The sequence below is a fragment of the Triturus cristatus genome, chromosome 10 (genome assembly GCF_964204655.1).
Source record: "Triturus cristatus chromosome 10, aTriCri1.1, whole genome shotgun sequence".
NCBI classification, from domain to species: Eukaryota; Metazoa; Chordata; class Amphibia; order Caudata; family Salamandridae; genus Triturus; species Triturus cristatus.
The window spans coordinates 166,709,939-166,736,191 of record NC_140593.1 but is presented as its reverse complement, the minus strand read 5'-3'; the positions used below and the strand labels follow the sequence as shown (position 1 = coordinate 166,736,191).

Sequence of the window (26,253 nt, the reverse complement as noted above, 5' to 3'; positions counted from 1 at the left end):
TTCTTTCACAAATTAAGCAGTGGTAAGAGGAGGTCTGTGTGCAAATCTATGACTTGTTCTAGTAAAAGGGTGTGATCTTCTGCACAGTCTCGCACCAACGGGACTCCTGGCATAATGATGGGGCTTGTTCGAAGTCCCTAACATCAGATGATATAAGACTTCACTCAGCACTGGCCTTCAACACTTTAGACATGGCTGACGGACAGTCCAACACTGTAGAAGTGCATTCCATACGAAATACTTGCAATGCATCTACAGGCATGCAGGCATTCACTATCCCAGAGTACCTGTTTGCCAAGGCCAGACTGGGGACCAAAACCAGCCATGTCAAAAATGTCTAATCCAGCCTTCCTTCCTCTTCTTTCATCTCTACTACTCATTCTCTCTCTACTTTTCTGTGTCTTCCCCCGCTCTTTCTCTCTCTCTACCACTCTCCTTTTCTCTCTCCCTCTATTTACTCTCTCGCCGCTCTTGTGCTCGCTGTTATTTACTTGGGGAGCTGGAGAAAGTGGAGAAGGTAAGTGCCAATAGCAGCCCACTGTCTTCACAAACCGACCTCCATGGGCACCAGGCCACCGAGGAAATGCCTGGTGGAATGAAAGGCCAGCCCTGCTGTTTGACACATGTAGGTGCTCCTCCTTTCAAACTAACGAAGTGCAGGTAGTCATCCTTTCAATCTAACGAAGTGCAGGTACTCCTCCTTTCAATCTAACAAAGTGTAGGTAGTCCTCCTTTCAATCTAACGAAGTGCAGGTACTCCTCTTTTCAATCTAACGAAGTGCAGGTACTCCTCCTTTCAATCTAACAAAGTGCAGGTAGTCCTCCTTTCCAACTAAAGAAAGAAGTGCAGGTCAGGGCAGCACTGGGAACAGAAAACGGACTTGGCAAAGACATCAGGTGGGCGGTTGGGGGTGACGGGGGTTAGGGTGGTGTTAGCGGATAGCTTTGTGCCGCTTTTGTTGCTGGGGGGCAATATTGCAGCCCCCGGCGCCCACCTTGGTGGCCCACCGGGAAAACGCCCGGTGCCCGCTATGGCCAGTCCGGCCCTGGTGCAGGTACTCCTCCTTTCAAACTAAAGAAGTGCCGGTGCTCCGCCTTTCAAACTAAAGAAGTGCAGGTACTCCGCCTTTCAAACTCAAGAAGTGCAGGTACTCTGCCTCTCAAACTAAAGAAGTGCAAGTACTCCGCCTTTCAAACTCAAGAAGTGCAGGTACTCCGCCTTTCAAACTAAAGATGTGTGGGTACTCCGACTTTCAAACTCAAGAAGTGCAGGTACTCCGCCTCTCAAACTAAAGAAGTGCAGGTACTATGCCTTTCAAACTAAAGAAGTGCAGGTACTCCGGCTTTCAAACTAAAGAAGTGCAGGTACTCCGCCTTCCAAACTCAAGAAGTGCAGGTACTCTGCCTCTCAAACTAAAGAAGTGCAAGTACTCCGCCTTTCAAACTCAAGAAGTGCAGGTACTCCGCCTTTCAAACTAAAGAAGTGTGGATACTCCGCCTTTCAAACTCAAGAAGTGCAGGTACTCCGCCTTTCAAACTAAAGAAGTGCAGGTTCTCCACCTTTCAAACTCAAGAAGTGCAGGTACTCCGCCTTTCAAACTAAAGAGGTGCAAGTACTCCGCCTTTCAAACTCAAGAAGTGCAGGTACTCCGCCTTTCAAACTAAAGAAGTGCAGGTACTATGCCTTTCAAACTAAAGAAGTGCAGGTACTCCGCCTTTCAAATTAAAAAAGTGCAGGTACTCCGCCTTTCAAACTCAAGAAGTGCAGGTACTCTGCCTCTCAAACTAAAGAAGTGCAAGTACTCCGCCTTTCAAACTCAAGAAGTGCAGGTACTCCGCCTTTCAAAATAAAGACGTGTGGGTACTCCGACTTTCAAACTCAAGAAGTGCAGGTACGCCGCCTTTCAAACTAAAGAAGTGCAGGTACTATGCCTTTCAAACTAAAGAAGTGCAGGTACTCCGCCTTTCAAACTAAAGAAGTGCAGGTACTCCGCCTTCCAAACTCGAAAAGTGCAGGTACTCTGCCTTTCAAACTCAAGAAGTGCAAGTACTCCGCCTTTCAAACTCAAGAAGTGCAGGTACTCCGCCTTTCAAACTAAAGAAGTGTGGGTACTCCGCCTTTCAAACTCAAGAAGTGCAGGTACTCCGCCTTTCAAACTAAAGAAGTGCAGGTTCTCCACCTTTCAAACTCAAGACGTGCAGGTACTACGCCTTTCAAACTAAAGAGGTGCAAGTACTCCGTCTTTCAAACTAAAGAAGTGCGGGTACTCCGCCTTTCAAACTCAAGCAGTGCGGGTACTCCGCCTTTCAAACTAAAAGAAGTGCAAGTACTCCACCTTTCAAACTCAAGAAGTGCAGGTACTCTGCCTTTCAAACTAAAGAAGTGCGGGTAGTCTGCCTTTCAAACTCAAGAAGTGCAGCTACTCCACCTTTCAAACTCAAGAAGTGCAGGTACTCCGTCTTTCAAACTAAAGAAGTGCGGGTACTCCACCTTTCAAACTCAAGAAGTGCAGTTACTCCGCCTTTCCAAACTAAAGAAGTGCAGTTACTCCACCTTTCAAACTCAAGAAGTGCAGGTACTCCGCCTTTCAAACTCAAGCAGTGCGGGTACTCCGCCTTTCAAACTAAAAGAAGTGCAAGTACTCCACCTTTCAAACTCAAGAAGTGCAGGTACTCCGCCTTTCAAACTAAAGAAGTGCGGGTAGTCTGCCTTTCAAACTCAAGAAGTGCAGCTACTCTGCCTTTCAAACTAAAGAAGTGCAGGTACTCTATCAAACTAAAGAAGTGCAGGTACTCTATCAAACTAAAGAAGTGCAGGTACTCTATCAAACTAAAGAAGTGCAGGTACTCCGCCTTTCAAACTAAAGAGGTGCAGTTACTCTGCCTTTCAAACTAAAGAAGTGCAGGTACTCCGCCTTTCAAACTAAAGAAGTGTGAGTACTCTGCCTTTCAAACTCAAGCAGTGCATATACTCCGCCTTTCAAACTAAAGAAGTGCGGGTACTCCGCCTTTCAACCTAAAGAAGTGCAGGTACTCCGACTTTCAAACTAAAGAAGTGCAGATATTCTGCCTTTCAAACTAAAGAAGTGCAGGTACTCCGCCTTTCAAACTAAACTAAAGAAATGCAGGTACTCCGCCTGTCAATCTCAAAAAGTGCAGGTACTCCGCCTTTCAAACTAAATTTAAGAAGTGCAGGTAATCCTCCTTTCAAACTAAAGAAGTGCAGGCACTCAGGGCCTGCTTAGTTAAAGCAGTGATAACATATAATCCTACATAACTTGTAGCAGTGCTCTGCACAAACGCTGATACTATCGCATGATGTAATTGGCCAGTTGTTGGGTGTTACATTAGTTCAAGAGCACTTGAAATACATTCTCTCTCAACGGACATAATGGTATTATGCGTCTATTTGAAATTATAGAACACTTTCACCAAAATTCATCTTATCGTTCCCAGAAGGATGAAATACTGAGACTTGCTCGTCCGACTTCGGGCTTGCAAACCGCAGATCCCACACAGATCTCGGACTGAGCACTCATCTCACGGAGCTATCTCGGCAGTATGTAAGAATGTTTAATACAGTTCGTCCATCTGCTCACGGTCACTCGGTCGTCGCGTGCAGCTGTGAGTAAAATGCACTCATGAAGATATGAAGGACGGCATAAAATGTCAGTAACAGAGTGCACGCCACTGACACGAAGAAGAGCGACGCTTACCGCTTCATCCAGGACGGCTCGGCTCGCGGTCTCCTGCTGACGCCTCGGTTATGGGGTCTCCTGTGAGGGGTTACCACCGATCCTGGGGACGAGGGCTCCTTTCCTGCCCAGCAGCTGCCCGTCCTCTCTCTCTCTCAGCCGCACCGAGCGCGCTGCGAGGCGCCTTCTACAACTGTTTCAAACCGCACTCGTCCCAGAAGGGGACGCCCGAGGCGGAGGGGAGGCCGGACGTGCATGGGGCTGAGCGTGGCAGGGTGGAAGGGGAAGTGTGGGGAAATGTGATATTAAGAAGCCAGGCCAACGTGTTTGCAAAACAAATGGCTTGTGGTGGGCACGCCACAGGCCCTCACTAGCCACCCGGGCCGCAGGAGTGGGCCACGCTCTCCACTGTGGTCCAGCTGGCTACAGATAAACAGCGCACGCTCTCCTCGGCTGAGCATGCGACCTTCTGACGCACAAGCAGGGCCCTCTTGCTTCCACGTCCCTGAGCCCCTGTGGTCAGAGACCACAAGAAGCTTTTATTTCGTTTCTTCACATTTAACTTTAGAGTAGAGGTCTGAACTTTCATGGCCACTGCTTTTGCACTGGGTGCAGCCGTATCGAAAGGATGCCCCTGTGCAAAGCAAAGAAAATGACCCTCTGACTGCTGTTGAGGGGGCAGTAAAATACAGCAATTATCAAGGTTCAATATGGTCCTCAGGGCGCCGGTGCCAGTGCACCTGCTGCACCAGTGATAGCTACACCGTAGAATGGGCGTAGAAAACACAACAGTGGTATGTTTTATGGCTTTGTGCATGCGATGTCGGCATATGGCTGCTACGCACGATCACTGGAGCAGTGCTGGATGGTAACATTAATAAATGATGGGGCACTCCCCATAAATGCTGCTGGTCGCCGGTCCCTCCGTCCGGTGCTCCTCTCCACTCGCCGATTCTCAGCCGCGGCCCTTGGAGGGAGTTCCGTGGGGCGGTAAGGTGGGGCGGGGGAGGGGCAGGGTGGGGGGGGTTCTAAAAACCGGAATATGGATAATTGCAGGTAAGTAAACAATTAAATAAACAAAACGAATTTCGTAGCGCGCGCTGCATCGCAATGAATGAAAATTAATGGTGAAATATTCTGTATATGTTTCAGTGTCCATAAAATCAGAAACCTTTCTCAGAGACAGATCTTGCCCATCTCTCTTCCCCCAGCCTTCCCCGCATCAAAGCTCACAACACCCGAGACCCTCTCTACAAAGTGTTCAAGGAACGTAGGTGCTAAAGAATACATAGAAAAGCTTTTTGATTTCCAAGTAACACTTAGATCAGTTGTTTTTTAGAAAATTTGTCTTAAAAAGTTTCGTATGTAGGCGGCCGCTTCGCTCATATAATATGTAGTCACATAACGTTGTGGAAGCTAAAAAGAAACAGTTACATTTAGCTGCGTTAGTAAAGTAACACACATGATCAGAAGAGGTTTGCAACAATCTAGCTAGGGCTAGCCATGGAAAGAATTGCTACCCTTATGTAGGGACATGAATTCGCTCTCAACTACTTTGCAACCAGTGTGATCTAACCAACTTGGCTATGGGTATTAATTCAGGCATTAGTTCTTTGGTACTGGTTTCTTGCAAACACAAGGAGATGACGGACGGAGCGCTGAAACTTTTCAGACACTCACCCCCAGTCACAGATCTGGTTTGAATCCATCATCGTTCTTTAGCTCACTTCGCCACCTCAGTTCCGACCCAGCCCTATGCAAATCAGTCTTGACCCTGTTGCTCATGGGGACAGTCCAGCCTGAACTGCCAAGCCAGGTTTTCCCTGGACCGGAAGCTGGTTTCTTGCACCTGTTATCAATCAATGTTTATTAACAAGCTGCGGTCTCAGGCTTTCATGAATCCTCCTAAAACAAGCATTGGCAAAGATAATAGGTCTCCTCTTTTGGCTTTACCAGTTCCTTTTTTATTTTTTGCAGAGCATGGTCAGTGGCAATAAAATAAACAATAACTGGGGTGTGTCCATCTTGCAAAAGTAAATTAAAAAATATATTAAAATTGCACAAAAGTGCTTTCTGTAGAAAGGAGTGGCCCGCCAGCAGAATGCATCTGCTGGGCCATCCCCCAAAAATAAAATAAATAAGAACATGATGGGGGGTGGTGCAAAGGTGGAGTGGCCGGGGGTGCCTGTAAATCCCATTGAACCACAGTTGGTGACAGGGAGAACTGCAGGAGCAATGGAAACAGGGAATGTTAGTGGACTAAAAGAGGAGCGAGGTGAGTTTAAAAAAATCAACAAAAGAATCTCTGAGCCGAATGGGGAGGGATGGGGAAGCAACGGCTGGACCTTAGGCAAGAGCAACATAGAGTAACAGTAGAGGGGCAGGGATGTGAAGAGGAGGCAGTACATGGGCGAGAGATCAAGAAAGCAAACAGAAAAGAAACAAAGTAATTTTCTGATGTGTAGCCACAGAAAGGATACAAGTCGTCCAATTTAAAAGATGGTAAGGGTCAGAGGCGGTCCCTCCATTGGAGCGGAGGAGCGCCACCACCCTGCCACCAACAGCGTATAAAACAATAATAAAACGGGCTTTAACCCGTTTTATTATTGTTTTATTTTAATCCCCTGGACCTGCCACCAAGACTCTGACGAGTCTCGGGGTGGGTCTAGAGGATGACACTGCTGGTGGGGAAGTGGTGGGCACACCCTTCACTGTGCAAGAGGGTTTGGCCAGCCGTCTCAGGCCGACCAAACCCACATGCGTAGTTAAGCTCTCTCCAGCCCAGCTGCATTGCTGCGGCTGGAGAGAGCAGGCACATGTTCCCAATCTGCCAGGAGCTCAAGTTGCGACACTCAGGCCCATCCCGACACTGCTTTCATGCAGCATCAGGATTGGCGGCAGTGCATTCTGGGTACCTCTAAGTATTGGTATTCAAGTTTCAAAAGACCTTTATTCGAATTTGTTAAAATTCATAAAAGTACCGACACATCATATACATACACATAATACAAAACAATTAAATAAATTACACTTCATAGTGACAAGACAATTCATACAAAAAATAGACAGTAAATTCCATTAACTTATAAGGTTTAAGCAGTAGTATTTTTTGACTGGATCTGATTACAAGGACTTTCCATGGTCTTACGTGCACGTATGGCTAGTCTTAGAAAAGTGCTAGTGCGAAACGTCAATTCATCATTGTCCAGGGTGAGCAACAGCATATAGGATTCCTGGAGAGTAAGAGGTCTGAGCTTTCTAAAATATGGGAATAAAAGCCATTTGGTATATCTCACATAATATTTACAGAAAAACAAAAAGTGCCAATCATCTTGAGTGCTTGTGCCGTCACAGGGGCAGGGAGTAAGGGCAGTATGATGTAGATACCCCAAAGGAAAAGAAAGCAGAAATTTAACAGTTCCTGCCCTTAGACGAAACAATAGAGATCTTTCCCAATTCGACATAGGCAGTAATAAGTAGGATGGCATAGTTTGCATACAGAGACCATTACCAATGTATTTTTTGACCCCTGATTTCTGTAGTTCAATTCCAAGCCGTTCATTACGATAAAGTGCATAGAGTGCCTTTTGAACCTCATGTTTGTCCTTTGGTTCAATAGCCGTTGGCTCTGTAAACAAAATACCTCTTCCAATTTCATTAAATATTTTAAAAACTTCTTTAAACCAGGGGATCTGTATGCCTTTATCACTATTGAGGCAGTCCCTAATGATGTTTTGCGTAAGGGCAGCAGCCTCATTCCTCCAGATTCTAATCCAGAAGAGTGCTGGTCTTGCTTTAATAAAGTCGTTTATGAATGGGAGGTTAAGTTCGTTATGACAGATGAAATTGGAAGAGGAAATTGGTGCTCCCAGCAGTTTCCTGCAAAAGCGGTTTTCCTCTCTTTGGATACCAATGCTGCTGGCCGATCCCCAAACTTCAGCTCCATACGTAGCAACAGGGGAACACTGTAATTTAAAAATTTTAAGAATAGCTTTAGTGGCGCCAATTTTCTTGGGGCGTGGGAGGCTCAGGACGGAGTTGTTGGCTTTCGAGAACTTGCTCGTGGCGTGGGCCACATGCCCACTCCAGGAGCCGTTCGCCAGTATTGGTATTATATACAGTAAGTCTTCAGCAACAGACATACAGTAATAATATGTCTGTGGATGAGACCTAAAAATTCACTCTAGGCAAATGGCACGCAAAGTCACTTTAGATAACTTTATGATTTTTGTGAAATGGCAGCCAACAGAGACAGATATTTTTAAGAAGAATTATGTCAGGCTTGCAATACAGTGTTCCAGGGGAAGAAACAGAGTAGCTTCCAGATATCATTTTTTATCTTACCCCCATACAAAATTCTAAAATATACAATGAATAAAATCTCTAGTAATCTCACACAAACACCAACAAATATCACACTTTCAATGGCCTTCCTTTTTCACCGGAGAGGGTGCCCATTTTAAGCAAGAGCTACAATGCCACCAAAATGGTGGTTAGTGCTATACAAATGCTGATTACAAAACCTAATATAGCATACAATACCAAAATACCATATAAATATATATTTGAACCTTAATGATTCTCCATTTAATTTGATACAGAGTGCTCCATGTTATATTTTCTCTCCCAACATTTATGCTGGTTAGTAAGACACTAATGGAAGAGGCTAGTTAGTCATAGTCTTCTGTGACTACTCTAAATAGGTTGCTAAGTGAGTTTCAGCCAACCAAAATATTTAGAACGGTGGCCTTACCTACTGATGAATCCCCTGCCTTCTAAACTCAGCAAGAGTGGGAAGCAAGGGGGTGAAGAAACAAACAGGGACAGTGATAATGTGTGATTCCTGAGATAACTGAGGTTATGAAACTGGTGCTCATGGAAAGCGCTGTGATACCCGATGTCTCGGGTTTAGTTTGCGCTATATAAAACTAAAAAAATAAAATAAAAAGTAATGTTGAGTTAAACGTCGGGGAGTTCGCACCTGTGTTTTGCCCTTCCCTCATTGGGTGCCTTTCCTATTGGACTTTGGTCCAACATTGTTTGCAGACCCTCAGTGAATCATGTTAACAAGTATTAATGCCTTGGGCAGAGGGCAGTAATGCGTAATTAGTGACAAAATCATTAACAAAACTTTGACAACACGTGAAAGAACACAACATTGCTGTTTGGTGATAAGTCACTAAGAAAGAATGGCAGTACTTAGAGCAAATTCGAGAGCAAAGCAATACCAATGGCCTGTAGGGGGTTCCAAAGTGGCCCCAAAAGCAACAACTACAGCCATATTGCAATTGAAAGATAAGGAAGGGGGTTATTACTCCGGGGTGACAAGAAGCCTAGCGCCGGCTCTGTAGTTGTCAACCTACAGAGCACCGTGAGGTCCAGTCTCACCCGCTCTGCTTCTTTCTCAGTCCAGGCCTGCAGGATGCTGGAGTGATGTTCAAATGTAAACTGGACAGACCCAGTGAAGGGAGTGGCAGGTGACTCAGAAGGCTGCAGCATCCCTCAGGGACAGAGGCCACAAAGGGCATTGCACATTCTCAAATCTGTCCAAGCAGATGGTGGTGCCTGGTGCGACAATCACTTTTGGCGCCCCCAAGTCTCATGACCGCCTCCTCGGATTCCCTCCCTACCACCTGCAAAAGTGCCCCTCATCTCTCCTATCATAAGATATTGCTAAACACAGCGCCCCCTGAGGTCACAGCGCCCCCTCACAGATCAGCGCCCAGTGCAGCGCACCAGTCGCACTGCCCTAAAGCCGGCCGTGTGTCCAAGGGCGTTCATGTCAAGAAGATTGAGAGGCTACAAGGACGCGCATTGGATCAGGCCCAGCACAAGGGTTTTTGGTTCCCAAAGAGACGTTACATTTTGATGCGACTCACGCGCCAGTGAGGCCTTTTCTGAGGCTTCTCGAGGCATTCTATTGCCCCTTGGATAGTGGCCCTGTGCTGACGTTGCCTTGCCTGGGACAGATCACACTATATCTGCAGTAAATCTACTAAAGTCAACCCTGGAGGCATCTCAGCCCAGCAGCCTGGTCATCTTGCACCAACCATCCCCGTCCCTGGGTTCCCCTCGCCACATCGCAATCAGATCGGCCCTCCGGAACAGGTTTGTGCAGTAGGGAATGGAGCAAACCGGCTCAGCAATCCTCTTTCTGATGATGTAACAACAAATGGAACACTCGCTTCAGACTTAGCCCCACCTTTCTCATTCGAAATGGAACACGATTTACTCAGTTTCTTTCTAAGAAAATACATCGAAATTATGCAAAACACATTTGTTCAATTTTTTAGCTGGTGCAAAACTTAAGTGCATCGCAAGATGTGTTTGCTTCATTACCGCTAAAGAAAGCCGATAAAATGCTGCAAAATGCATTGACTCCATTTTAATGATCAGTAAAAGACTGTGCATCACTGTCCCAAATTCTGACACAACGTGGATCTTGAAATGCTTAGCATACCGATCTGAGACAAGTAAACAGAGCTGGAAAGGAATCTGCAGCAGCGGATGGAATTTGTTTATTGACTGTTGAAGCCTAGAAATGTTGTATTCCTGAAGAAAGGACTTCAGTTCAGCACCGGAAATACCAGGTGATGGCCCTAGTAAATCTTCTACAGCTCAGTGAGTCTAGAATTGACAAATCGATATCTATAGAATGGCACTGGACAAGATGGGTGAGTAAAGGTATTGCCCACCGCTGACATCTGTTGTGATCCGCAGGTCATGAATTCTAATCACAGCCAGGGCTTTCCACTCTTCGAGCCGTCAAGGTAAGCATATTGAATGAACCAGGGGCAAATAAGCTATTATTTTTATACATAAAGTTATGTTGGTTATTTGCAAAGTACAGCAAAGCGCTGGAGGGGTTGGTGAGATCGAACAGAGGGGCCAGGAGAGAGGACAGGAGGTTCAATAAATAGAGAACCAGGAAGGAGCCTTGTGGAATGACTGGTATTTCCCTAAAGTACAAGTTATTCTCTTGGAGGCGCGATAATGTCCTATAGTGATCTACCCTTCGAGCTCTGGGTGACATGTGTGGATGGAGGTACAAGGGGAGGCGGCCAGTGGCGGCGGGGCAGAGAGTACAAGGTGGCAGGAGGGGGCAGGATATGAAGAAATATCCTGCACCCGTTTACACAATGATGAAAAAGATTTCCTTTCTCACAACTAATTTCTCAGTAAAAGAGAACAATGTATTCCTTTTGCTCAATTAATTTCTTAGTAGAAGAGAACGGTGTATTTCCCAGTGCCACACCACTTGATTGCGCCTTCTAAGTAAACGAGAAGCCAGATAAACTTTGCATCTTTGTGCACAGCGGTAACTGAAGTGCGGATCCGAGGTGCAAACATTTTAAAGCGCTAAGCAGTGCTGACAGATTTTCAGCACTCGGAATTTCTCAAAAATGTTTTTTGAAGCCAACCTCCATTGATTTCAGTTGAAAATTCTTAAAATAGCCACACTGCGGTGCACGCTTTCTTGTTTTCATGCCAAAGTGGGGCTCTTTTTAAGAATTCAACATCGAATAATTTGTAGTTAGGAATTGCACGTTTTTCGCTGTTACGTTATCAGCCAATCAAGGGATCTGTCTGCAGAGGGCCTGTTTGTCTCTGAACTGCCACCGGTTTCAAGACCTTCACCCTTCCTAGACGTGAGAAAGTTTAGAGTGACTGCAACGTTTTTTTGGCGGAAAACTGTCCAGTGCAACTATCTTTATTCTAAAGCATCTTTCGTGTCTCAGTGATTCCTCAGCCCTTAGCAGATGGCCGCTTGGTAGCTCTGTTGTTCTAGAGCTGAACAAGTTGCTTTGTCATTCATGATATGACTAACTCATATAATTATATAGTGTATTCAACCAGTTGCTTCGTAATTCATAATACGACTTTTTTACGCAATTATATAGGGCAATGAGCTGATAGCTTTCCCCCCTAAATAAAGCCACCACCCACGGTTGAGTAGTTCAGCCAAATTCCACCCCTTCCATTCCGGTACCTTATTTGGTTGACAATTATTGACCATCTTCCGGTTTCCTCTTCACCTACGATGCACAGAGGATAGTGGTCTGTTATAAACGTGGCCTGACTGTAGGTGTTGTTAGCCACTGAATATGGACCCCCCCCCCAGCCTAGACAATAGATACCCCATTAGTGTATGATAAAACCACAGTCCGATAAGACAAGCGCGCGTTCAATGTGACGTCCATGAGCACTTCCTCTTTATTGTCAAGGTTTAGCCTCCCAAGCAGCCCCACGCTTGATGTGAACTTGCCATCTGTATTACTGCATCCTTAAAGCAGTGCTTAATTTGAGCCGGTGTTTTCAGGTGATCCCCACCGCCTGTTAATTGTCAACACCCGTCACGTATGAGACTCTGCCACATGGTGGCGCTGTCTAATTTAGAAAAGACCCCAACAACAGTTGTTTATTAATTCAATATATATTAAAAATGACCAGTACCTGCCGCCTGAGCTATTCTTTTAGTGTTAGGCACCTGGAATAATCTGAGCTGTCACACCTGTAGAAGTGGGATGGTTAGCAGTTGTATTGGTGCTGTCATTGGCAGCCCTGGCAGGGCATTGGGTAGTGTGAGCTGCAGTGGCCTCCTGATAGGGGGCCCTGGCACTGATTTTTTTTACCCATCAAGCACTGCCTCAAGGTGTCACCGTGCAGCTACCCACATTAATTATCGTGGTGGCTCAGAGCACTAAGAATTAGATGCTTACGTGTAGGCAATCTCTAGATCACAGATTTGAGTATCGCCACGGTCAACTCACTCTATCGTCATTCAAATGCAATAAATTGAGTACCACTAAATTGGGTGAGAGGATCACCTCTCCTGCTATGTATTTACAAAATTACACACTAATTTACTATGTTATGTTGTGTTATGTTATGTTCTTGGCATTTATATAAGACACAATTGGCAGTAGTGTGGCCTTGTTGTGCAGTTAACTGTTTGGGGGTACTTTCTGCACAATTTTGAGGTGTTCCTCACACTCCAAAGTCTCATTCGTTCTGTTCTGAGATCTTTTGTGTATTGTTTTATTGTTCACCTCTGAAACTCTGCAGCGTTGCTCATGTAGAGTAAGGTTGGATGATAGAATACCATAAAAAGAAGAATAAGTGATCATGAGAGATGGGGGGTGTCAATGCCTTAGTCATAGGGCTGTAGATGCACTGGCTGGTGATGGGAAGTTGGGACCAGACAGCTTTCGCTGCATCTCTTATAGTGATCATCAGCAGAGATCAAACACTGCTCCTCACATTTACCTCTGAATCATTTATGGATCTTTTAATAATCTCTGAAAAGAACCGCCTGCTGAGAGCGGTTTTATTTGCTCTGATTCCTTTGCTTTGAGAGTCAATGCTGCCTAAAAGAAGTCTAAAATACTAGTGATGCCAGGATAATCTCAGCTCCAGAAATTAATGAAATGCCAGTGAAGAGGAGAAGCAGATTCAATTGTTCAAGCGTGTGAGGCTTGCTTAGGAGAAATGTGTAAGCACACACACAACTCATCCTTGAACGAAACATTAGCTAACAATGTTTTTAACCCCAAACAAACCAAAGGTGATGGGAGGATGCTTGCCATAAATCTAAGCATTAGCAATCGATTGGGTACCATTTCAACCCCTCTTTCCTTTGCCCACCATGCCATTTCTAGACCCAGCCATACGCAAATCGGTGATAGTCCAAGGTGAGCAGTCCAGCCCAAACTGCCCAGCCAGGTCCTCTCTGAACCAGAGGCTTACAATTAATTTTGTTCAACAAAAGCTTATTAATAGAAGTCTGATAACAAAACCACTTTATCAGTCGCCAAGCACCAGAACAGATTTCAGTTGACTAAGTCAGAAGGTGAGCTGAGGTTGGTGAAGGTTGGAACCAGCTGGATTGTTCTTCAGAGAGGCATACTTTCTCAACTTTTCCATTACTCTTTCTAAAGCCAACTTGGGCTTTCGTAGAACTTGACCATGGATTGACTACTCCAGGAAGCGACTGAGAAACAGAACATTACCGTATTTTGTTGCGAATAGGAGATTACTGCAGTTTACTTACCCACAATACTATTATTATTATTATTATTATTAGTCAGATTTGTATTGCGCATGGATGCCCCAGCGACGGGGCGTCCCAGCGCAGCCCAAACCCAAGACATAAGCAAAAGAGATAGAAATAAAATGTTAACCCAGAAGGCCGGGGAAGAGCCAGGTTTTTATACCATATTATTAACCACAATGCATTATAATAATAATGTTTATATGGTTATCAAAGCAACTGTACATATAATAGTAGTAAGAATTGTGCTATTATTAACAAAACTATTTTGTAGTTAGAAAAACAACATTAATAACAACAGCTTGCTCTTTTCAAAGTTCTTAACACCTCCGTTTTATTGTTTTAAGTGCTTTAAACTGGTGTTAATACAGGGGCCAACTGGTGAATGATGACATCATATGCCTCAAAACCCAAGAAGGCTTCATCAAACAAAGGGACATTCTAAAATGCGTATTGTTTGTATTTGTTTGTTTTTTTTGTGAAAACTTTATTTATCATTTTACCAATTATACCATCAATGACATGTCAAAAAATGGTTCCTGAATAATTTGTCTTGCATGAACAGCCGTGCGATACAGTGTACAACGTGATACCACCAACCACCCTGCGATAACTTTATTACGCTGTACTGATCCTTACCCTAGACATTTTATACTAGACACTCCTACACAATGTACCACCCAGAACATTCAACTATACTCCCAGATAAAATACAAACAGTTTATACAGTGTGTCAGCACGCAATTCAACCCACCCCAGTGGGAACTACGCCATCAGGGGTGCCATCAGGGGTAGTAGACTGCAAAGTTTGTAAATATGTTTTCAGTGGATCCCAAATATCCTTCGGGCGAGCCCTAGGTGGAAGCAGTGTGGCATAGAGTTCACAATTCGTATTGCAGTATGTGAGACTGGCAAGCCATGCAGCCGTCGTAGGGAGGGATCTACTGCCCCATCTCAGTGCTATCTCCCATTTGGCTGAAAGCAGAGCAAGTGCTACAGATCTCCGTAACTTGGGGGGCATATTTGGCACATACCCCAAGAGGGCAACTTCGTGAGAGGGGTCAATGTCTAGTGAGATCATTTGGGAGAGTGTTGCAAAAACGGCCTCCCAAAACTCCTCAATCTTGGGACAAGTCCATGTTAGATGGGGAAAATCCGCCTGGGGGCTACCACATTTTCAACAATTATGGGGCCGGGATGGGCCAATGGAGTGGAGTTTAGCCAGAGTCATATTGTTGCAAAATATATATGTATATCCATTTAATTTCATATGTGTGCACTCAAACTAACACGAGGCCCAGAGCTCCAAAGGGCTTCCTATCTGACCTTGCCTGGGCAAGCTTCCAGCAGCTATTCTGGATCCGCCTTAGAGGTCACTTTCGTTGTCCTGACGTCATCATAAGTTTCTTATCTGGTTGTGCAAGTTACTTACACAGTGCCGAGCCAGCCTTTCTGGTCTGCCCATATCTAGCCATTTATAATTGGCATGTTACACATCCCTGTTAGCCATATTTGGCTTGGTGCCTTGTTCTAGTTCTGCTGACATGGCATTACTAAATGTATATACCACCCAGAAACCTGTCACTCTGGGAAGAAGCGGTCTGAGAGCCCCTAAGGCTGGAGATCTGACTTCTTCCTTGCTAATTAGCAATGATGCATGCTTTTGGTACCAATAAATAAAGTCCACTCTGTTTCAGAGCAAACCTGCTATGTCTGGTGAGTTTCATTAATTTGCTCCTGGGAGGGTGCCAGTATTTTCCCATCAGAATGGTGTCAGAAAGTGGGACATTGGAGGACTGTGATGTCATCAGTCGGTAAGTGAGATTTAAGCACATATAAGCTCGCCAGAGGAATTTAAAATGGAGAAGTTTGTGTCAGCTATTGAGACTTCACACGTTTGCGTGCAGCAAAAGGCAGGCGCGGATCGTCCATTGGGGCGTTGGGGCGTAGCCCCCCCGCCCCGCGCACGCGCCCGCCCGCATCCGCAGCTCCCTCGGTGTCTCTGAACTTAGTTTACTTAAGTTCAGAGACGCCGAGGGTGGGGAGAACTAACTGACAATGCATGTCAGTCAGCATGATGTTGGACCGTGGGCAGTCCGGCGTCATGTTGACTGACATGCATTGTCACAAGCCAGGGAAAGGCAGCACAAGTGCGCATGAGTGGGCATGGAGATCAATTTTTAGTCCGTGCCCAGTCATGCGTACTTGTGTTTTTACTGCCTTGCGCATGCCCATTAGGAGCCCCTCCGTCTCCTAATGGGCAGGCGGCGGGCGTAGCATAAGCTGTGCCCTCAGCCAATCCTGGTGCTGGGATTGGCTGAGAGGAGTTGGCAGGCCCCTCCAGTACCGTTAGTGAAGGCGCCCAGGGGATCAGTGGTCTGAGAGGTGGCGTGGACCCGTGGACCGGCTGTGAGGTAAGATTAAAAAAAAAAAAATTCATTCCCCCCCGGTGCGTGACCCATCCCCCCCCCCAGCCGCGACTGCAAAGCATGCGTAGTTAGCCAAGTGTATAGGGGAGCGCTGTAGTCTTTTTTGAAGGGGTTGTGATGTGGTCAGTCAGAGGGAGGGAGTGCCAGAATCATTCTCCTGGCAATTACGGAGAAGAATAGAGTCATGGAACCCCATAGATGATGCCACTGCGGCGACCGCTGTTTATCCGATGCGATGAATTACACGACTGTAAACTTCCCTGTGAACATGGTAAACACCATGCCGATTTGGGTGTTTATGTCATTAAAATCTGCATGTTCCTGATTGACATGGCTTTTTTGTCTGGGAAATGTCGATACGTTTGACCTGCTGAATTGTAGTGGGTGGGTGGGTGTATGTGGGGGGAGGAGATAGCTCATAATTTAGACTCGTGTGCCATCCGGGGTTTGCACCAAGTACCAGAATGAAAGCCCGATTCAATCGCTGGGGGTTGTACTTCTATTTGATTAAATGAAATGCAGAGATCGGGATTAAAATCAAACTATTTTGCCCTGTGTTAGTGCATCAACCATGCGACCCCTGAACGTGGTGCCAGCCTGAAGGAGGGTACGCTGACGCTCGGCAGTATATACTACTACACTTAAGGCTGTGACAAAAAAAATAGGCCAGGGCATCAAAATAAAAGTGGCCCCCATTAGCGCACCAGATAGCAAAGAAAGGGCCCACATTTACAAATCACGTCAGATTAGAACTTGTAAAGACGCGCGGTATGGATATGTTGGCTGGTGTATTGAGCATGGCATGGGCACACTCTAGCCATATCTCATAGCCTCTGTATATTGTGCACATGCAGCGCTCTAAAACACAGCAGCTTCCAGGCACACTGGACTCGGCTGTATCATGCGGATCATGTGCAGTCATGCGAGCAGCCTCCTGGCAAAGCGAGCAACTTCTTTGCACAGGTAGCAGCCATGCGATAAACCCAGAAATACTCAATCACACTCCACAGAATTCCACCATGTTGTGCAAGGTCTGGGCATACTGATCATCACTCTATTCCTATCCGAGAGGTTGATTCCACGGACCATTCATCGCCCATCTCCTCTTAAATGATAAATAATTAAATCGTATTGCTTTATCTACCTTCCTGCTCCCTAAAATTTGCTTAAGAATGCACCATTTGTCCACTCTTTTTTCAAAATTTTCTCGGGGGAGAACCCTCCTGACTCCCCGTAGGTTGTTCAGGCTCAATCTAGCTGCAATAATTTTACGCCTCACCACTTTCAAATGTCACCAGCCGCCACTGGCAAAAGGACCACTGGTCGTCAAGAATAGGATGCCCCAAATCGCGTTACCATGCCTCTCGAAATTGTCTGTATTTCTTAATGATGCAAGACTGGGCATAGACAACTTTTTTTTCTCTTTACTGAATGTCCCCTTTAACATTCAGTACAATGGAGCTTAGTTTATCGACCTATGGAGGGTGAAAGCCTGATTTGGCCTTGTTAAGTTTCAAACGTATTACTTTCAGGTCACACCTGAGACCAACAGTGAATGGTTGATGCGTTGAGCTATCCCAACAGTGTTGTGCATCCACGGGGCATTACAACATTGGACAAGCCTTCCAAGAAGGCACATTGCAGGACCTGCATGGATTTCCATTATCTGTGATTTAAAGAACAGATTTGGGCACATCGGAGTAAAAAAAAAATATTCCATCTTCTTTTGGCCACCAGAGATGGCAGCACCTGTGCATGGGTCTACGTCTGATCTCATGGATGCCAATTAACGGTTGCCAATGACAGCAGCTGTTATGTGTACATGTCCCTTCTGTGTCCCTGGCACTGCCCTTGCTAGCCTTGGTCTTAGTGGCAATGAAGACAGCAGATGAAACAGAAAGTGAAGAGTCTTGTAATTGCAATGCTTACTGTCTCTGTGTTCTGCTCCTTGCCTCTGCCCTGCCCCAAAGCAACAAATAGGAGGCTCATGAGGGTCAAAGGGTGGAATAATGAATGAACCTTATGATGTCATCAGGGGGTTCTAAGGGCGCATGATGTCTCGGTGAATCAATGTCCACGTCCAGGAGGTGAGCTTCATCCAAACCCTGGTAGGGCTCTGCGCACTAAGGACAATAATTTGTGATCCGCCCACACTGGTGTCAAGATGGTATATTTCAGAACTCTTTGCAGCAGTGCAGTGAACTAAAGAACAAATCTAATCAGGAAAACGTGCGCCTGAAAAATCAGCAGGAACCATCTCTGTGAGTGCCAGAGAAATGCTGAGATCAGTGCATCTAAAAGGAGTAGAGACCTTGGAGAGCTCGACAGACTCCCCAGCACTTGCCAATACACCAGCTCACAGAGCACAGCGTGGGACTGGGCCGAGCCCCACCAGCGAGCATGTCACATACAGAACAAGCATTGGCATAGCCAATAGGTCTCGCATTTGGTACTTTATAAGTGTTTAGCCATGCAACAGTTGCATAACTAAATACTTATAAGGTCCCAAATGCGAGACCTATTGGCTATGCCAAGCGGCCCTGCGGCCGCGAAAGTGAAAGTAATTGCGGTAAAACGCGGCGCGCGCGCCCGCGCACATGCACTGTAGCTCTAGGCTGGCCTGGTAGCACTTTTTGGAGCCCTCTCAATAAGTCTCGCCAGACCAGCGCATGCGCTGGGTCAGGCGAGACCTAAAAAACAGAGTGCAGAGGAGCCGGCCCTGAATACTACAGGCCTGGCGAGTCACCAACAAGGACGCGTGATGCGCTGTCGTTCATACTGAGCTCAAGTACAGGCAGAATTAGATACGAACTCTTGCCTGCGGTGAGGAGATAAACAGGGAATATAATAACTGGATTTTTTTTTAATACTTATCCACCACTTGATGCAAGAAAGTGCCCTCTCTTAGCATGTGAGGATATGAGAGGAAACAGCCGGCACTCCCGTGTGTTTGGATGGGAACATGTGTGTCAGGCTTGACTGACGAGGAGCTAAGTTGTGTGTTATCAAGTCTCTCTAAGTGGGCTCGGGGAGAGTGTAGATGAAGGATGAACCTTGTGTGGACCTACACTGATGATCCAACGGAGGTAGGGCAGCGGGTGATAGAGCTGGTGTTAGACATCTGACTGATAGCGTGTGTGTGAGTGATAGCAACTGGCGTGTGCTGAATGACCAGAGTCGAGGGATGGCCCGTGGACCTAAGATGTTGTTAAGTCACAGGGTTAGTGCAACAGATTGGTTTTTAGGCCTCAGGAAGTTCTTTTTTTAGTCTTAGGTGGTGCTGGGAGGACATTTTAGAGGAATCTTTGGTACACTTCAGAAGTGACTTGAAATCTACCTAGGTGCAGGGGAAAGACAAACACAGGAAGAGGAACAAAAGCGCTGGAATAAGAAACAAGCACATGGGATTGACAAGAAAGCTGACCAATGGTAGCTGCGTGCTGGCCCAAAGACCAATGTAATTTTTGGTACTGTCCACAATAGATCTTTTTGACAACAGACGCTATAAACTGTCTGTAGATGAGACCAAAAAGCACACTAAAGATAATGTGAATTCCAATGCAGTGTAACATTAAAAGTCTCTAAACAAATAATATAATTATTGGTTCAATAAAAAAATGAAGCTTGTGCACAGGCAAAACACCGATGATAGCCTACCACTAACTGCATGCAGTGTTGCACTTTGACACTCAAACACTTTCTGAAACTACATAACCTTTTAGGCACAATAGAGACAATCGTTTCAGACAAAATCGAAGGACCCTACGTTAGTTTCTGGTTTTTCTTGCGGTCAGTGGCAGTTGGTTAAACCACATTTAAAGCGTGACTGTCAAAACCAGCATTTAAAATAACTCACACAAGCTCTGCACAATAAAATGTCATACAACCATTCATCACTGACTCCTGGAGAGACCACAGATGGACATTTATACAGGTGACAATCCTTCTGTTAATAAATACTCATTCGATATGTTTTATTACTGCTCCAAGGGATTACCTAGTCCGTTCAAATTAAGTTTATTGGGCTAACAAAATGCCGATGTAAACAGTTCCAAAATAAAATCAAGTTTTTTAAAGTTTTCTACGACAAACATTCATTCACATTGAAAGGCGCATGAAAAGCGACGCACTGGGTCTCCAACCTTTTCGGGACTGAGAGCTACTTATGTTCAATGAAATGCATTGAGAGCTACTATTATGATTCGTGTTGTATAATCTCTATTTTGTTATATGCATATTAATTCAACCAATCAAAAGCTTTCTAATTTAATAAGCTGGGCCGCACACAGATGAGCAGCTTAGAGGTAGCTGGAGAGCTACAGTAGCTCACGAGCTACTGGTTGGACCCAATGAACTCGAACACTCGATTCCGGCACCACTAGGCTTAATTTCCATTCGGCCAGTAAAGTGTGCAGAACAGCAATTCTTCCCATGTACCCTTAATCATGGAGCTGGATTTACATTGATATGGACCTCCTTGGCGTAAGCTTTTTGGAATTGCACACTCCTTCATGTATTTGCAAACCGTAGATGGACCCCAGTTTCTTTCTATTTTCTTCCCAGCCCATCTCATGAATGCCTCTTACTCCCCTCTAACTCCTCGCTCCCTTTCAATTATAGGCTGTGTGTAGACCCACATTTCCCTCACCCCAGGCCCCATTGTAACCCCTATCCCTACTGCTCCTCCCTGCCCTGGTCACTTCATCTCTTCTACAGTGGGGGTCCCGGCAATGCCCTGTGAGGACCTATGTGTGTGCCTCAGTTGACCTCGCGGTTATTTAGGACAGTGGGAGCAGACTGTCCTTGTGCTGGTGTCCTAGGGAAACAATGGAAGCTGGGTAAGCCTCCTTTCACCACACTGCCACTTTTTCACCCTGACATGTCATTCCCTACTAATAATGAATGTAAAAGTCAGTACCTAATGCTTTATTTCCAGTTAGTCAGCTTTGTGCTAGGGCATCTTGTGTATATATACTGTTGCTAAGTATTTGTGCTTACTTTATGTGATTGTATTTACTACATGTGTAACTCATGTAACTACTGCTTTGCCAACTATGTAAAGCGCTCTGATACTTTCGGGTCAAGTTTGCGCCCGCTATATAAAACTCGATGAATGAATGACTAAAAATTGTCCTGGAGGAAATTCTAGAAGGGCAGGAGCATGCCTCCTCACCTAAAACAAGGGTCTCTGGAATCTAAGAGAAAGTATTGGGCTCATCTGGAGGGGTGAAATCAGAAAACCTTACGCTGCGTGGGATGATTCCTTCTTGTGCTGTCGGGGGAAGCAACCTACCAGGTGCTTTGCCTCTCACCTTGATTACCGCAGGGGGCCTATCTCTCTATGGTGCGAGCCGTGACCCCGCTAGGAATTGGGAGCCGTCTGGAGCATGAGAAGAGTTCGGGCTCAAATATTTTGCTCCCTTTCGGCCTATCAGGCGTAGATGGAATCTGTGCTTTCAGAGGTCACGTCGCCAATTTTGTTATCCTCTTCACTGTATGAGGTGTCTATGTACAGCAATAGACAGTGACTCTGCCTCTAGAAAATGGTGCCTGGCTTCTGCTCATGCCACCAGCTTCCAATGTTGCGGGTTTGGCATCATTTTACACACTTGACAACAGCTTCCTCTCGCGCATGTTGTTAGATGGTTCACTTGTTTGGTCTGATCATCCCACCCCCTCCCTTTTTGGTGTTCACACAACACCTCACGGTTCCTTTGGCTAGGTCACTGCTGTGTGGCTGCCTATATGTTTTAGTTCTTACTATATTTCTCACACCTCCTTGCCACTGCGACAGTCTGCACCACCAAAAGAGGCTGAGAGCACTTCTGTGGCCACTCATGTACATCATCAGCACACTTCTCACAGAGGACCACAGTCAACGCAACGCTCTTCCGCTGCGCCCTTCCCATGGAGCGGCATCCTAGGTGAGTGATTCCGCGCCCCACACATGGCTATATAAATGCGACAAAAAAATACAGTTCATGCATCTCCTCTCTTATACGTGTGCCAATACTACTACTGATGAAACATGTCATTCTCACATATGTATCATTTCATTTGTGAATAAATATCAATGCCTGTCCTAATTATACATTTTTATTGTTGCCTGCATGTCGTCATTCACAACGAAACATCATTCGACCTATTAGTGTCACTCAGAATGAACATCTTTCCTACGTATGCATAAATGTCACTCACAATGAAGCATGTCATTTGTATGTACATGTTAATGACAGCCGTAACAAATCATTCATACATACATATGAATGAACATAAGGACATTGTTTTTAGATAGATGCCTGTTCAACTCAGAAAAACTTCATTCTGACATATGTGTCTATGTCATACATATTAAACACAAGTACCAATGATGCTCAAAATGACATCAAAAGCTGAAATATTTATCCATGTCATTCATGATGGACCATCCATGGCACGCATGATCAATAAAATGTGTCACTATTTCAGAGGTATCCAGTGTCACAGTTACTGAAAAATGCTATTGATAGATTATGACACCAAAGTCAGTCTTATTGAAAAGTGGCATGTTACCTACTGACACCAAAGTCCCTCTTACTGAAAAATGCTATTGTTACTTTCTGACACCAAAGTCCCTCTTACTGAAAAATACTATCGTTACATACTTACACCAAAGTCACTCTTACTGAAAAATACTATCGTTACATACTTACACCAAAGTTACTCTTACTGAAAAGTGCTATTGTTACTTACTTTCACCAATGTCACTCTTACTGAAAAATGCTATTGTTACTTTCTGACACCAAAGTCCCTCTTACTGAAAAATACTATCGTTACATACTTACACCAAAGTCACTCTTACTGGAAGATGCTATCGTTACATACTTACACCAAAGTCACTCTTACTGGAAGATGCTATTGTCACATACTTACACCAGTCACTCTTACTGAAAAATGCTATTGTTACATACTTACACCAGTCACTCTTACTGAAAAATGCTATTGTTACATCCTTACACCAAAGTCCCTCTTACTGGAAGATGCTATTGTCACATACTTACACCAGTCACTCTTACTGAAAAATACTATTGTTACATCCTTACACCAAAGTCACTCTTACTGAAAAATGCTATTGTTACATCCTTACACCAAAGTCACTCTTACTGAAAAGTGCTATTGTTACATACTTACACCAGTCACTCTTACTGAAAAATGCTATTGTTACATCCTTACACCAATATCACTCTTACTGGAAGATGCTATTGATACATCCTGACACCAATGTCACTCTTGCATGCTAACCCATACCATTAATACTGAAGTACTCTTGGCAATCAAGCCAAACCACTCACATCAAAACATGTTATTTTTACAAATATGGACCCCCTTGTCAAGTTCACATATGGACCTGCACACGTAGTGCGAACCAAGCTGGAAAGTAACAATGTACTTGTACCATACATCCCTATAGGTCATTCTAAGATACAATCCTAACTCAGTCTTACATCGGGACTCCCGTCATGCATACTTATGTAACGTCTTTTACACATACAAGCCCTTGCCGCTCATTCCAAACCTGTCACTTATACATCTCGACCCATATCACACCAACGGACCCAAGGGCTGTGCCAGTGTCACTCATAATGAATGTTCTCATCTGAATCCCTGTCACTCATACTGGCCCCAAGTCATTCTTAAATACAAATCAATTCCCACTCATGCCACTCAAAGCATCCCAGAATCACTCCTAAATAAATGTCCATACCATTCACACTGACACCAGATCTCTTAGACACCCTCATCCATGTCACTCATACTTGATCAAGGTCACTCAAATACATATCGATGTCACTCACGCCAACTCCAAGCCACTCTTACATCTGTACTCATGCCACATATACTGGTCAGAGGTGACTTAAATCCAGACCCAGTGCACCCGAACTTTCCATATATCACTCGTAAGTACGTACCCATATCACTGTCACTGACTCCAGGCCAGGCGCAGGTCCGAGTCCATTTTGCTCAAAGTGGCCACCAGTTCCTGACCACAGTTGGTTCAGTGGAAGGTAACATAGATGTCTGCACCTAATAAAGCTCTTTACTTACGCCAAATCCTCTCTCTTGCCTCAGCAGCAGACATTCCAGGCAAAAATAGTACAAAATCCCGCCACGTGTCTGATGTGCCCAATCCCACGCGGACCCTCTCGATGCTTGGCCTAAAGATCTGCCGTGGTCGCGAGGATCTTTGCAGATGAGGTCTGATCTTCTCTTCCACCTGCCAACTCCCTGGCTGAGAAGGGGTTACATGAAAGACGCCCCTCCCACGCTCCCTGCACTCACTGAATGGAGATCTATTCAAATAAAAGTTCGACTCACAAATCGCGCCCTTGATCTCGAAGGTTGAAAGCGCGCGACGTTGGCGCGCGCAGCGCGGACGCACTACCTCTCTACTAAACGAGCCTGCAAAAGCCCCTCGACTTGGAGATGAAAAAGCATTTGTTTCACAAAGTACTTCAGTAAAAGGCAGAAAGACAACAGATCCCTGCGTTACCATGACAACTGTCACAGCATCGGATTGCAATAGGTCCTAATATAAAGGTGCAGACATTTTATTTCACTCTTCTCACAAACTGCACCATCAACACAGACGCAAAAAAGATTGAAGATGATTTACATGTATCAAATGTCACCTATGTGATATGGGGTGCACAAATATTCACACTGCTATTTTTCGCACAACTCCAAAATGTAGAATTTGAGCCCTTGTGGAGCGTTTGTGCTCTGTACTTCACACCACCTTACAGTTGATCTTCTCCGACTTACACTTAAAGTAACATAACAGCTGTTTGGAATGTTCTCCCTCCCCGATGCACGTCACCTATACAACACTGGAAAGAAATAAACAGAGCACATTTGTCTGTTATTGTTAAACAGCTTCGGGGGCTACCGTGCTGCGGCTTCCAAGGAAGTTGCATTCTCCATATAGAACATGATTTGAAAATTTGAAATTTGGCTAGGAATTTCCGTGGCTAAAATGTGGGTATTATTCAGAGAAGGCAAGCATCTCCACAGATTGTGCTAGTATGTTCTGTCGTGCATGAGTGGACTCAATCCACAGTTACGGTATTTTGGATGTAATATTTGTAGAAGATATTGCAGCCTGGGGCCTCTTCAAAGCACCAATGATGCTCAGATTTACCAGTGACAAGATGGAGCGAGGCAGTTTGGTTGTGGAATGAATTTATGTTTGAATTACACTTTGTAACTAGGGCACCAAGGTGCCTTGTGGGTGCAGTGGAGTTGAGCGGTGAGGGATGCCTTCGAGGCAGCATGTATTTTCTACTGTAAATTAGAGTTGATGTTTTTCTTTTTTTTTCTTGTAGTCTTATTGAAATAGTTTGTTATTTGAGCAGGAAGTAAGCTTGTGCACCCAACAGCAATCTACTCTAATTCATGTGGAAATCCAACATGGAAGGGGTGGAAGAAACAGTCACTTACAAAGAGCGTTACAAGGAGGAAGGAGGAAGGTGTGGTGGGGGTGGAATTGTTCCTGCGTTCTTCCCCGCCAGCCTTCAGGACTTTTGTGGCTGCAGCGGTGTGCAGATCACGAAGCCATCTACAACCACTCAACCCACTTCATGCCCTGCCAAGTCCTCTTCCTGCATTCAGGAGGCTAGTCTGGCATTGGAGGAAGCCCTGAGGTCTGCCCCACTTGACTCTGCTGTGGTACTGCGAGGACTTGTAGAGACGCATGCATCCCCCAGCTGTGATAGCCCCAGCGATCACTCACAACTAGCACAGGGCTAAGAACTTGCCCAAGTTGTTGGACACAAAACCAGTAGTTAGAGTCAAGCACGCATGCCAGTAGCATCCTTAGGAAAGACTCACCAACGTGCTACCGTGATGCTGTCACCTCCAAAGAGGGACCACTCTTGCATCACAGGACCTTGTAGAGAAGACAGTGACTGGTCCACCATGGGTCTCAGACTCTTGATATCAGATGGTCCCTTCCGTTTGTTATCACATTCAGCAGTGACCTTCAGCCTTTCCTATGCACATAGACCCAACTATGACATGAAAACCCCTGGGAATGATCAAG

The 26,253-nt window shown here is 45.2% G+C and overlaps 1 protein-coding gene across 6 annotated transcripts in view; it reads right to left on the bottom strand.

Annotated features, from left to right (window-relative positions):
- NHSL2 (NHS like 2) overlaps window positions 1-26,253 on the bottom strand; it is a 1,089,020-nt gene that overhangs the window by 197,941 nt on the left and 864,826 nt on the right. The window contains exon 1 of one of the 6 annotated variants that reach the window (XM_085630757.1): window positions 3,717-4,122. The exons of 4 other annotated variants lie outside the window; for them this stretch is intronic. The gene's annotated coding sequence lies outside the window, so the exon portion shown is untranslated. Of the gene's footprint in view, window positions 1-3,716; window positions 4,123-26,253 lie in introns of those variants that run through there. One more of the 6 variants, XM_085630758.1, reaches the window with a different exon arrangement.